General features: G+C 38.9%; 1 protein-coding gene across 1 annotated transcript in view; it reads left to right on the top strand.

Annotated features, from left to right (window-relative positions):
* LOC134539700 (myosin light chain kinase, smooth muscle-like) overlaps positions 1 to 14,948 on the top strand; it is a 125,309-nt gene that overhangs the window by 101,958 nt on the left and 8,403 nt on the right. The gene's annotated exons all lie outside the window — the stretch shown is intronic.

Genomic DNA, 14,948 nt, shown 5'->3' with positions numbered 1-14,948 from the left:
TTTGACGTGATAACGTCTTATAAACCAATGAACGCCGGCTGCACGCACGAAAAAGCTTGACTCATTGTCACGTTCCGCCTGAGCCAAGCGTGCAAGAACCGGCCGACCACCGTGCGAGAAAATATTCTATAATATCAAACAGGTTAAGGTGGGCTTTTTAAAAGCAGGAATTTAAAAAAAAATTGATTTATCTGTCCAAATTCGTCATTTCAAATTAACAATTTATTGACATTGATTTGATTTCAGTTTATTTCTGTAAATAATTGTTCGTGATTGTATTTAAACAAATGATTTAAATTAAATTTGCAAAAACTGTAAATAATATTTGAAAATTAAAGAGTATGCAATTTTTCATGAATGTTTTCTTATGACGTTATCATGTAAAATTATCGTCCGTAAACCTACTTTACAGACAACCCCCTTTTTTTTTTTTTTTTTTAGGAAATTTCTCTTGTAAAGGTTTGCCAGTTTGGTGCTCATGTAGAATAAGCACCTGCAAATGATAAAACAAACTCTTATATATTTATTTAAAATATATTTTCGAGTTACTGTGCATGATCAATTACTTTTGTGTCTAAGGCAATTTTTCTTACAAATATAAAATTTAAAACGTGTTCATGGGCAAAAAAAAATCAGTTAAACAAATAAACAAACTATAAAAAAAAACGTATTAAAATAAAGACAATGTCTTTGAGATATTTTTGAGGTTATAATTTTATCCGTCCGACGTCCAAGGTTAAATTTTGACAAGGTTTTTACGGACGGACGGATGGAATTTTTAGGGCCATCTGACGGACGGGTGACGGACGGATGAGCCGCATAATTTCACAATGCTCCATCTGGAGTTTCTTGAAAAAAACAACTCAAAATCACAGATTTCTCATTCTAAAAAAATTGGTTGTCTGTAAAGTCGGTTTACGGACGATAGTATAACGTGACAACGTCATAACAAAACATTGATGAAATGATTGATCCAGAAGAAAAGGAAATATCATATTCGGCCAGAGACTGAGCCGTAATAGGTTTTTGCAACCAAACCATTTAGGCATTAAAAATATTATATTCTTTGAGGAAGAATTTTTTTTTAATTTTTCAATCTTTTGCATGATAAAATCTACCTCTGCATACTTTTATGAATAAAATTGAATCATTTTTATTGAATTATCACTATTTTGTATGGATACAAAGGAGTGAAATGAAATGTGCAATTAAATTAATAAATTTACTTTTATTTGCATTCATTAATTCTAATATATTTATTACTTTTGAAATGTTGCGTGTGCCATATTTATTTTTACAAGTACAAAAATAAAATTCGCAGCTGCCGGGTTTTGAACCGACAACCTTTAACTTAAGAGTTAGGTACGTTAACCACACGCCCACGATGCCATACTAAAGTAGTGTAGTTTCAAATGTCATTAATATATATATATATAAACTTTGTTTACGATAGGGGTATAATATTAACACGATTTTATAACAAAACAAATACGCATCCCAAATACACCAAACTTATTTATAATGTGTTACAATATTTTTTAAAACATTGTGCAAAAGATCCCGGGTGTAATTTGAATTATTATGTGTAACTGTAAAACACCATTGTTGGTTCAAAACGTATTTGAATTTTCAACGTTACTTTTAAATAACCGTACCGATTGTGCTGAAAATCGGTGGACGATCGTTAAATTACATAATATTAATAATTCAAACGACGAAAATATGATTGAAAAGTCAAATCGATGGTTGTTCTAATCGAGTGGAAGAGAGATGCCACGCATGCGTACAATGAGCAAACAGAACACATCCGTAGTGGGACATCCGTAGTGGGACACTTTTTCGTGCGTGCAGCCGGGGTTCATCGATTTATTAGACGTTGTCACGTCAAAAACAAAATGGGAAATAGTAGGAAAAATATGGCGTTTCGTACTGGGCAGTGAGGAATTACATAACGCGTCGCTCTCATGTGGCGAAGGTCGTAGATTCGATCCCAACATCTCGACAAGACTAAACACTTACCAAGTCAGTTCAACGAGTGTTACGGGAGTCAGTGCATTCTCGAAGAACTGTATTCTCGTATGAGTAATATTGAGATATTTTAAATATTCCGACCCTTGTTGCTACACAGAAAACATATTTTTTCGTACTTTTACAAAAGATTCCTTTGGAAGCCAGTTTATATTTAGTCACACTTACAAAAATGAAGATTGATGTTTAACACAAACATATTTATTTCAATCATTGTAAATATAATCGAATATTCAATCATTTGCCTTTATTTTTTGCAATTATTTGCTTATTAATATTAGCAGTTAATACTGGAAAGCGATTCAGGTAACGGTTTACAAATAATTTTAACTATTGGAGGTACTAAAACAACAAATAAATTGTAGGTTAAGATTATTACGAACACTATTTTGTAGTGATACAGTTTTTTTAATGTAAAATTTACAAATATCTGTAATTTTACATGAGAATTTCAGTTCAATTTACAAAAAAAAAAAAAAAAAAAACAGTGTAGCGCTACGTTTATCTCGCATATTCATTGGGTAGGTAAGTAGACTTGAAGCACAGATACGTATGCTTCACGTTAATGACAGCATTACAGTGCTTTTGACACTTAATTGTTGACCCCGAGCCAGTTATGAACCGCGCGTAACTCGCCAAATGATGTTACTTCGTTATCGACTGATGAACACTCCGAAAATTCGTGATCATACACGGGAGAGTTGAGTGTACCCTGGAGTACTTGAAATAACCGCGGCTCTACCCAGTGTCAGATGACGTCTCAATGACGTCAGTAAAATTACAACACCTAACAGCAGTGACGCGTGCTTCCCGTGTTTAACGCTTCGCGGACTGCTGCGAATTTTATATTTAGGCAACGGATTTTTTTTTTTCGCTATAAAATCGGTTGCCAAAACATAAACAGATATCGCCCGCAGCTTGTTTGTGTGCAATTTACGACGCAAGGTTTTTGTAATGGGCTGGGATCTAAAATAGCCCGAAGTCTGCAAGCAACCCCTCCCGCGCGGGTCGACACACCGCCTGCAGCCCAGTGCCGTAGCCAGGCGGGGTCCAGTACAACCATCAAAACATAATCTGTGCTTGTTGCGTAAAAAGGGTGAAGTCCAAAATCATAGTTTTGATAAAATCGCGATTGAGAATTATCAGGATTCTTGAAGTCCGTTTTTGACGTGACAACGTCTAATAAATTGATGAACGCCGGCTGCACGCTCGAAAAAGTGTCCCGTTACGCACATTGTCCCGTTTCGCTGTGTCCCGTTACGCTCATTTTATATTTCTCTTTGCTAACCTGAACCTCCTAGCATTGCGACCGAGTCCGTGGCGTAATTCTGTTTTCATGCATTTCAAAGTAACATTTTCATTGCTCTTTGCTAACCCGTTTCTCCTAGAATTGCTGCAGAGTCCGTGGTGCAAATATATAATTTTTGACTGCATCTTGGTGTTGGGTAAGCCATTCTCCTTCACATCATCCTTGAAACACTCCCATTCGTTTCCTACTTTTCCTATCATCGTCCTATCCTTAACAGAATAACAAAGACTGGAAGAAGTTAAATAGCAAACATGTATAAAAGTTATAGTTAAAATAATCTCTTCGTTAAAGTAATAAACATATTTGAATTAATGAGCGCAAATAAAAGTAAATTCAACAATTAAATTGTAGATTTCATTTCACTCATTCTTTGTATCTATACAAAATAGTGATAATTCAATAAAATGATTCAATTTTATTCATAAAAGTATGCAATGATTTCATCAATGTTTTGTTATGACGTCACGTTAAACTATCCTCTGTAAACCGACTTTACAGACAACCAATTTTTTAGCTTTATTAACTGCTTTAGAACTCATTGTTTTCAAATAATGTCTCTAATCTCCCTTATCAATTTCGTAAATTTGCCTGTGATAATAACTCATTTTTAACCATTTTTGACTTAACCCCCTTTACGCAACATGCGCAGATATTTCAAGTGAAACCTGTTTGGGCGCGATGGGAGTAAAATTCCAAAGCCGATTTTTAATACAACGTTTTCGTGAAACATTGTGGTGAAACGTGATTTTTTTTTCCTAACACAACTAAAACGAAGTGTGTTTGGGAGGGGTCCGGGTTAGGGAGTGACCTAGGTGCGTCTCAGGCCGAAGCCTATACACCTGGTCATGCTGGGATCAGCCATGCAGGGAGAGGGTCGCATGCATCATGTGCTAGGAGGGGATTGGCCAGCCGTGGCAGCAATTGATGCCATGATTAACTCCCCATACTCATAAATCTAGACTATAACTAGAGATAGGTTGGGCCCAGGTGAAACGTGCATAGACACAGGGGAAATCCTGGGCACTGTCATGCGGGGTGCAAATTTGCATGCATTACGTGTAGGAGAATACAGGAGACAAGAGGATGGTCTGGATGAAGAGTTGGACGGAGTAAAAAGAGTCTACCATGCGGGGGCTTGGGCTTTGCTTGTTATCCAGGGCTGGACGTTGTAGTTAGGGACGCGAACGTGCCTGGTGTGAGTGGCCACACCGGGCCACCACTGAGCTGCCAGACAGCACCTAACACTAGAGAGGAAAAATCAGTACAACTTACAAACTAAACATACCTACACAAAACATGGTTAACTATACGCACGCTCTGCAGTGAGGTTCCCCCAGGTTCTACCGGTTCCTCCATTACGTGTCTAACATTTCCCCTCGTGCGATCGGAATTTTCTCAACGCTCGAAAACTGTAGCCCCCTCAGCAAAGAAGTTCCACTTCAAAAATATGATGAATACGAAACAATTGTCATACGATACGACCTATTTAAAAAAATTACTAGCAAGTGAAAACTCATACTAAACATACATACGCAAAACATGGTTAACTCCTATGTACGCTCTGCAGTGGCCGGGCGTACAAGGCTTAAAACATATTCTTAATATAATAAGTTAAAATTAAACTATTATTATTATTTGCTATATATATTTTTATATGTATATTTTTGGTCCTTAGGGCTAGTAGATAATACTATAGTATGTTTAATTCTTAACTCTAGATCGCCTTACAGAGGAACTGTCATCGTATTAAAACTGCAGGGAATTGAAGAGCAGTACATTTTTATAGTAAATTGTTACGATCTTTCCACGCGGTGGAGTCACCCGGTAGCAAGCATCATGCCACTCGTATCGGTACTGCCAACTTGATATATGCACATTTGCACTGAATTCCTGATCAAGCACCATATTGCATGACACGATTTCTACTATTAATTAGGTTTGATGTGTCGCATCTCACCACGACAACCATACCCAACAGCAAGCAACATGATTGCTATATACTATCTCAATTTATATATATATATAAGAAATACGGTAGCGTCAATCGTTAGCCGTTACGAAAACTGAGGAGTAGGCAAACACAAGCAGCGTTACGAGAATTCCAAAGCATCACTGTTGCGTCGTTTCTACCTCTCCCCTGCCGTCTCCCGTTCCGGCCGTTACAACTAGCATGTAGCTTGCTCCATCTTCCCATTCGACCGCTAGCGCATGCGTTGGAGAGGCGTCGCCGCTGACACACTCTCCTCCTGTACAAGTTCCCCCACCACGTTACTAACTACTCCCCTCGTGCTATCGGAATATCCGCAACGCTCGAAAATTGTAGCCTCCTCAGCAAAGAAGTTTCACTTAAAAAATCTCATGAATACGAAATAATTTTCATACGATACGAACTATATAAAAACATTACTAGCAAGTAAAAACTCAAACATGTGAAATAGGTACTAAAAATTATTTTATGTACAATAAATTTTAAAAAATGAATTTAAATATGCATTATTAATACAGATTTATTACCTGATTTATATAGGAAAAAAGTTTTGAAATCTGCCTACATGCGTTGCACTAATAACCTATACGGGTTCTGGGTTAGGAATTTCGGTTACAAAAGTTTTAGGTTTTCTCAGCGTAGTTGTAAACATTTACTGAAGTAACGATGAATGAGGCCAGTCACATGAATCTGGTGTTGCGTTTTGAAACATCGTGTTGGATCAGCGACTGTTTGTTTGCAATGTAAAATGGACCCCGTGGGGCCAGAGAGTGGGTGTTCCTTAAAGTCAGTGCCGCAGATGCGAGGAAAGGCCACACCGCAGATATATTTTTCTAGTTCCTCTTTTTTTTGGGAGCGAACAACCATTTGGTTCTCCTTAAGGTGGCAGTATTCTTTATTAACCCTTTATTCTTTAGAATTTTTGCACATGATTTTATATATATTCATAAAATAACCATATGAAATTGTTTATAAAATGTTTTTTCTCCTAAACAAGTAGGGGAGAGCAGGATAAAGTGGCCAGGGCGGGCAAAATGGTCATCGGCTGTTACTCCGCTGGTGAGTGCTGAAGTCTGGTGGCGAGGATGTGAAACATTTGTAAGAGACGCCATTAGTGTTCTGAGAGCACCCAGCCTGTTTGCAGTGAAAGTTATTTGATTTATTAAAGTTTTACGGTTTTTATTATTTCTGATCTAAGGTAAGTGATAATTACTGTTGGTCATGTGTAAATGCTTAGTAATGCCATAATTATTTAATATAGCCTAGCGAAAAGAGCTAGTTTTATACTTTATAACCACATATTAATAACTGTAGAAGATGTCATAGGTTTTTTTCCCCCGCTAGTTTTTGTGTAATGGCGTCTCAGAGGGCAAAGTGGCCAGGTGGCTGGCCACTTTGCCCGACTACATGGCCATTTTACCCGACCGTATGTTAACTTTGCCCGAAATGTATACTTAGCTCTATTTATGTATTACTAAATGATAAAAGAAACTATTGAACATTTTAATTCTTTTAAGCTGCACTATAAATGTTTAACGTGTATGGCAATGTGCATGTGTTGTTTTCGTATAGGCTACGACCTTATATCAAACTTTGATAGCAGGAGAGGCTTGGCAGATAAAATGGCAGTATCTCTAGGACGGCACACAATTCAGAAACAAGCGCAGGTGGCCGGAAATGTTATCCCGTGATTTAGTTTCTTTAAGATAAAATAAATTAGCATTACAAATATCGAAGTGTTGCCTACAATGGATAGCATATCTAGAAGCCTGATTGGCGGTTACGGCCAGGACAGGCGGGCTCGCAAGAGGCGGGAGGCCACGTGACCCCACATGCGCAGAGCGCTTGAGTTCAGCTCATACTGAAGTTTCTCCGTAACAACCCTGGGAGAGTTGTTACTCAGTTCCAAGTAAGTAAGCTTCTTGGAGAAGCATTTTTACGAGCAGCTTTGCCAGCTACAGCTATTAATGGATTTCGGAAATGTGGTATTGTTCCGCTGGACCCTAACATATTTTACGACTCAGATTTTTTCGCTGCAGAACCCACGGATATTTCATTGGCCAATGTTAATCCTGTAGAAGTTGGCAGTAACAATGATGCAATGTCTGATGGCGGTGAAGAAATAGCTCAAGGAATAGATGTAACAGTGGGTGGCGTAGTTGATACAGCTGCTGGTAGTGAAGGTACGATGACTGACGGTGAATGTACAGCTGCTGATGGTGAAGATACAGCTGATGTTGGTGACGGTACAGCTGCTGGAGGTGAATACAAAGTTGATGGCGGTGAAGATACAATTACTGGATGTGAAGATGTAGAAGTTGGCTGTGAAGATGGATCAACTAAGAGTGGAAAGTCCAAAAACATTAGCAAATGTCTATATAAGAGTCCAGTGACGGGTTCTGAACCAAGCACATCATTTGCAATATCTCCAAGAGATATATTACCTTTGCCAAAATCCAACATCACCAAACGCAAAACTAACCGTAAGAAAGGTAAAGCAGAGTTTCTTACTTGGAGTCCGTACAAGAGAGAACTTTTGGAAGAGAAGTCTATAAGGGAAGGCCAAAATAACAAAAAGAGAACCAAAACAAGCAACAAAAGTCAAAACAAAACATTAACAAATCTCAAACCCCCCAAAAATAGAATTGAAATGATGAAAAAACCTGCCAAAAGAAGGCGAAGCCTTTTCAACGAAGAGGACGAAGGCGAGAGCGATGACGCTGACTGCTTATATTGTTTGGAAGCATATTCAAACTCAAAAACAAATGAAGTGTGGATTAGGTGTTCCGGATGTCACCGCAGGGCTCACGAAGAGTGTGCTTGCTGCGAAGAGGAAAATGGTGACTTTTTATGTGAAGGCTGTAGCCGCTAAACTGTTTTGATAGGTTAGGTTTTAATTTTTAATTGTTTCTTGTTTAAGTAAAGTCAAGACATTTTATTTGAAGACACTTAAAACTTTAGCACTCTGTTAACATAGTGTAAATGCAATTGCTTTTTTAATGATGTTTTGTTGGGTTTTTAGTTCGTAATATTATTTTATTTAGATATTGTGGAAACATTTAATTTTTTAATTCTATCTCCTGAACTTGCTAACAAATTGTATATACACACCTTGGTTTTATTTTTATTATTATAATGAGTTGTGTTAATGTTTTGCCTACGTCGGGTAAAATGGCCAGTCAATGGCCATCTTACCCGACATATGCGGGCAAAGTGGCCATTTGGTACAATTAATTTAAAAATTTAATAAAAAAATAATGGTTTGCAAGACATAAAGAAATTTATATTTTTTTGATTGTACGAAAACTATATTATATGAAGGGTTATTTTATATTTCAATTTTAATTACAATATAAATTTATGTATAGTTTTATCTTAGGATGGCCACTTTACCCTGCTCTCCCCTACATATTTAATGGGATTACGAACTTAAGGGCCAATTTTTATGTCAGTCCTAATATTTACTGAAAGAATGAAATCACGTAGCCTTCGTATTTCAAAACTTTAATTTGTAAATTGGCTCATTTTATAGTGGTGGCTATAAATACCTCAAAACTGCACATACATTTTTTATTAATTAGGGTCTTTAAACACAAAGTACACAAAAACTATATTAAAAAATGTATGGCGTAACACATTATTTTATCTTTATGCATTCTATTTCTCATTTTAAATACATAAAACTGTTCCGCGCAGAGCCCAGCGATGTTTGAAGAACGCATTTTAAATAAACACGGACACCAACCTGACGGCGTAACATTCGTTGATATGCACTTTTGTTTAAACACATATGTAAAATTGTTTTCTCAGTACTAAAACGTTTTACGAGTCAAATTGATAAGATTTAGAAAGTAACATAACATTTTGCGCACCAGTCACATTACAAAAATAAAGTGAGCAAGTCTTTCAGTACTCGACAGAGATGTGTAACATCTAACCTCGGTAACAAGCATATTCATGTGTTCTCATTTTGCAAATAAACTTAAAATACGTAACTCAGACACGAAATTTAACGTAGAATTATTAAAAAATAATGCCGAGCGTCATTAATATATACATAAATTTTGTTTAATACTATAAAGTTTCCTTTTGTCTTTTTTAACTTTGGTTCGTGCCATCCACCACAGATGGCAGCACCTTGGTTGTTGTGTATTTCCATTCCTTGACTTCGTCGTCTTCAGGAAACGTCTGCCACAACATGCCGCATACCAAGAGATAATGTTACACATCAGCTTTGGATAAGATGTTGGTGTGTACGGAATCGCTAGTGTACTGTTAGCAGGCTTTCACAGCCATTGTCTGAAGTAGCTTGGTTTCTGGGTTGTAGCCGTGTCCTTGGCGAATAATTCACCGACGTTTCGGTCGACATTGTAGTCGCCATCGTCAAGGAGCAGTTACCTACTGGTTGTAGCCGTTTCCTTGGCCTTGAATTTGGCCTTGGCAGTATGTAACTGCTACCTGATGATGGCGACTGCAATGTCGACCGAAACGTCGGTGAATTATTCGCAAAGGACACGGCTACAACCCAGAAGCCAAGCTACATAGTTAGCGTACAACAAGCGCAGCGCAGGCCCTGTCTAGTGGAAGCCCACTGCAGCCCTGGGGCTATTCCTGGAGGTGACTCCTCCCCCCCTCCCCCCAGCGAGACCTCAGCGGTCCAATCAGCGCGCCTTGGCACTGTGCTCATCGCGGGCTGTTTCTCCCCTGCGCTGAACACAAACACTGCGTTCCTTTTGATGTGTAACATCTTAGCCGACGGTGTACGTCATTTGGTGGCAGCCATTTCGTGAATGGAACGGAAATGTGTAACCACGGTGCTGCCATCTGTGGCGGATGGCGCAAACCAAAGTTCACAAAGACAAACAGAAACTAAAGTATTAACTGTTTAATGAATTTTAACAAGATGGGCAGTATTTTAATAAAATTCCTTGTCAAAAATCAGGTCCAAATCCAGGGTTTATTATTTTTTTCAAGCCTATTTATGTTTTTATCGTAGCCGTTTCATAATATAGTTTAAAATTTTGGTCTGCTAAACGAATGGTTCAATAGTCGACTTAGCTGCTCCGGCAACGAATTCTAGTGGTGGGCGCGGAAACTACGTGTGATTCGCGTCCAGAAATGTTGATGAAAACACAATTTTCGAATATTTATCAAGCTTGGCATTATTTTAAAGCATTCTACGTTGAATTTTGTGTCCGAGTTTCGTATTGTTACAAACGCAGGACCGCGACATGCGCCAGGTTCAGAGCTGGCTGGCGGCCCTGCGCGGCCATTAGAGTCACGCGCCGTGCCACGTGCCGTATTCTGACGTAAGGCATGCCAGGCGTGCCTGGCCGGATTACAAGGGTCTTCGCTAACCCCCCCCCCCCCCCATTCCACCCCTCCCCGCGCATCGTCCTGCCTCAGTGCCGTTATCTATCGCTGAGCGGCCTTGGGAATTCCGCGAGCCGCCGCGTGGCGTAGCGCCACCCTTCTAGACTGTTCGGGCATTGGGTCGACCCGGGATGACGCGACTCGTAACACCTGCTCTCGTCGGTTCGAGAAGGGCTCCAGAGTACTAAAAACAAAGACGCCGGCCCCCGCGGGAGTTCTGAGCGGATTCCGAGCGAAGGGAAGTGCGACATCGGCGAAGAGGGTGAGAGACTCCCCCTGAGAGTGGCGCGACGCGGAGTTCGACTGGATCGTGAGAGTGTGGGGACTGAGTGGCTCGAGACTGTGTGTGTGGACAGACGCGAGGTAAGGGGCGAACCACTGTCGAGCCTAGCTCCGGTGAGGATTGCGAATTGAGGAACTTGACAGGCATTGAGTGACTTGAGGACAAATATTTTTAAGAGCCGGTGAATTGAGATCGGACATTTTAAAGTACAATTATTTATTATTAATGTAAATATTAGTGATCAATAAAACTGTAATAAATCTTAATTAAGCTATCCCTTACGAACCCCGTTCTCCCCGCATTATAAATCTTAACAGTATTATAAGTGTACTTGCAACATGCGTACGCGTGAATTTTATCGTTACCGAGGTTAGATGTTACACATCTCTGGCAAGTACTGACGATCGTTCCTTCAGCTCCGGGCTAAAAGTCTTGTCTCAGATTCGACAGCTGTCCACAGTAGCGCCAGCGGTGCCCGTTTTCCCAACTGCCACTTGTTCGGTGATGCGAGAAATCAGTAGGAGAACATGATGGTACGAAATCTGGAAATACAGAACGAGTAATTTACACACGATATCTGAACAAAGAGAAGAAAGGTCGGGATAAAAAAATAATAAAGAAAAAATATTAAGAAAAAATGAAGTAAATGTATGATAAAAATACTCAAGCCGAAGGATTATGCTAATATCACAGAACTGAAACGTAAGATGCGCCCGAACGAAAATCAAGTACATGAAAGAGAAGTAATATTCGAAATGAAGAAGAACTGGATTTAAAAAAAAAAAACCGTAGTATACCCTCAACAGGAATCAAATATAGGAGGTGACAATTCAAGAAATGCCAACAAGATTGGAATAATCTGCCACTTACTATGCAACACATTATGTTTGCTTACGACCGCTGTCGGCCACATTGAATTTGTTTACAAAACACTGTTGACAATACAAAAGTAGAAAACTTTCAAAATTGAGAAAAAGATAATAATGGTGCTCCCCTAATGGTTCCCTACTGCATAGTAATCTCAGAGTTGACTGCAGAAACATGAATACGCGCAGGTGTGACGCATTGGAGATACATCAAGCTTTCATAAATAGTCGCCATGCGTTATCGAAAATGACCTAACGCAAGGTCGGCTTGCGAGCCGCATGCGGCTGTTTTCCTAAAATTCTGCGGCTCTACAACTCACTGTGCTGCCAAAACACAAAAATAAAAACGGCCCAAACACATCTCATGTCCTCAACCTTCGCGCCCGCACCTACATCTCACTCGCCCTGCTGTTTTTTTTTAATTTTAATAATTAATTTATATAAATAATTTAGGTTTTCTGGTTTTATCAGTTGAACTCTGCTAATGACTACCATTGTTTTACATTAACATGTTTTTTTTTTTTTTTTAAGATTTAAGGTTAAATTTTATTTCTATTTTTGGATAGTTTTTAAATTCCATATAGATATAGGGAAAAATACATGTTGCGGATCTCTGAAATATTGGAGAATCTGTTTACTTAATATTTGGCTCATCTTACTCGAAAGTATGCCGACCCCTGGTCTAACGTAACTGTCGCCTGGTGATCAAGCATTTCGTTTGGCACTTAAAAAAATTTGGTTGTCTGTAAAGTCGGTTTACGGACTATAGTTTAACGTGACGTCATAACAAAACATTGATGAAATGATTGCATTCTTTTATGAATAAAATTGAATAATTTTTATTGAATTATCACTATTTGGTATGGATACAAAGAAGGAGTGAAATGAAAGCTACAATTTAATTGATAAATTTACTTTTATTTGCACTCATTAATTCAAATATGTTTATTACTTTAACGAAGAGATTATTTTAACTATAACTTTTATCCAAGTTTGCTATTTAACTTCTTCCAATCTGTGTTATCCTGTTAAGGATAGGACGATGATAGGAAAAGTAGGAAACGAATGGGAGTGTTTCATGTTTAATGTGCCTCGAAAAAGTCAAATCGATGGTTGTTCCAATCGAGTGGAAGAGAGATAGATGCGGCGCAAGCATACAATGAGCGTAACGGGACACAGAGTAAAGGGACAATGTGCGTTACGGGACACTTTTTCGTGCGTGTAGCCGGCGTTCATCGATTTATTAGACGTCACGTCAAAAAAAAAAAAGGTCATTTTTGTAAGCATCACAAACGATGTTGTCAGTATCCTACAGAAAAATATTTCGTTTTAACGACAAAATAATTATGTAGTCTCAAAAAAAAACATCCAGGTACTAGTGACAAAGACAAACTTTGACTTTATATTGACTCAAATATTTATCTGTTCTGTAATCTATTTGTTTACTTCACTTTCAGAGCAATGCTGCGTAACATACACAAGACAAGAAATACTAAAGAGTGTTCTGATAAATTTACAATAATAGTTGTTAAATACTAGTAATGGTAATACATTGAAGTAACCGCCTGGGTACACATACGATGTACGGAGCTACAGGTGAAAATGAAACCACGTGATTTGAAAACTGCTCGAGGTATCCGAGTGGAGTCTGTTAACGAACAGCATTTAGGAACGTGCTGAGGGCAGATGCGTAGTTCTGTTTCCGTATTTCATTTTTAAACTGTATCTTTGGGAGTGAAAAAAAACAAACTAAAACAGTGTGTTTAAAGAATAATTTTAGGCGTCGAACATAGATTCGTGAGAGACTCAAGGGAATTGCATTACACCTTTATCTTACTTTCTTCGCCACAAGTTATGTTACGGTCACCACTTAAACATATGTATTACGAGAAGACTGCGCGCCAGTTCAGAGGCCTTATCAGCGAGCGACGCGCATATCATCCCGCCTCACCAGCTAGCAGGGAAGCCTTCTTTTAACAGACGAGAGAGCCGAACGTTCGATAGTGCATCTTCGGGTTTTATTTTTGTTCATTGTAAATAAATATGACGGTGTTGATAAAAGGATACTAATGGTCAATTAGGTTAGGTTAGCTACATTATAAATACTTTAAAGCATTGTGGACGGTTGATTTGGTTAGGATAGCTACATTAAAGATACGGAAAAAAAGCATGAACTTGGGAAAACTTCGGGTGTGGCTCTCTCGTCTGTGATTTGAAGGCTTCCCCTGGCTAGCCGGGCCCCTAAATTTCGAATGTACTGTCCTTGGAGAAGCTAGGAGAAACTTGGCAACGTGGCGTGGGCGGTTTTCATCGCCGCCACGTTGGCAGCCTGCCTGCAGACGTCCGCGCCCGCCAATGTGCGACGTTGGCACCACGCACTGGATGGTGGTGGTGGTCCAGCTGTGACGTCACACCCGCATCTGACGTCACAGTGGGAGGGAGGTCCACGTGACCTTGTCGTGGGGGAGTTTTGACTACAAAGTAGGGCTCGCGGTTCTGGTTTTTATTGGTCGGTTAAGTTCCGGTTCTCATAATGCAAACCAAATAAAATATTCCTAATGCTACACTCAATATAGGAATGAGGTTTGCTGGGCACAGCCAAAAACTAGCCTAAGTTTAAGAATTTTAAAACTAGCCTCAAACTTTGAATTAATACACCCAATAGATAATGACATTAAAAAAAAACAGACGATGAAGATAGGTACATTCTCATATGCACATAACGTCTGCGTCATTTACAGTTTTCGGAGCACTTCTCTTCAAATATGGCCGTCTAACGCAAGCCAAAACGCAAGAAAGTTTTTAATTGAACAATGCTTGCGTTGCGTTATTGCGTCATGCGTATTTGTAAACAGGTACTCTAACATGTTATTGCTCAATATTTTGCGTGTTGCATTTCTTGGATTGTCGCATTTCTTGCTTAGTCTATAAACCCGGACTTGTAAGAGTGATATGGTAAGGTCCACTCCACAACAATGCTTATTGGAAGTTGTCTTCAAAGTAGGGAGGTAATTGTGTTGTCTTCAAAGTAGGGAGGTAATTGTGACAGAAGTAGGTCCATTCATCCACCATACTCATTGGAAGGTTTTCCCAAAGTATGAT

The sequence above is a fragment of the Bacillus rossius genome, chromosome 15, assembly GCF_032445375.1.
Source record: "Bacillus rossius redtenbacheri isolate Brsri chromosome 15, Brsri_v3, whole genome shotgun sequence".
NCBI lineage: Eukaryota > Metazoa > Arthropoda > Insecta > Phasmatodea > Bacillidae > Bacillus > Bacillus rossius.
This window is presented reverse-complemented; position numbering and strand designations above follow the sequence as displayed.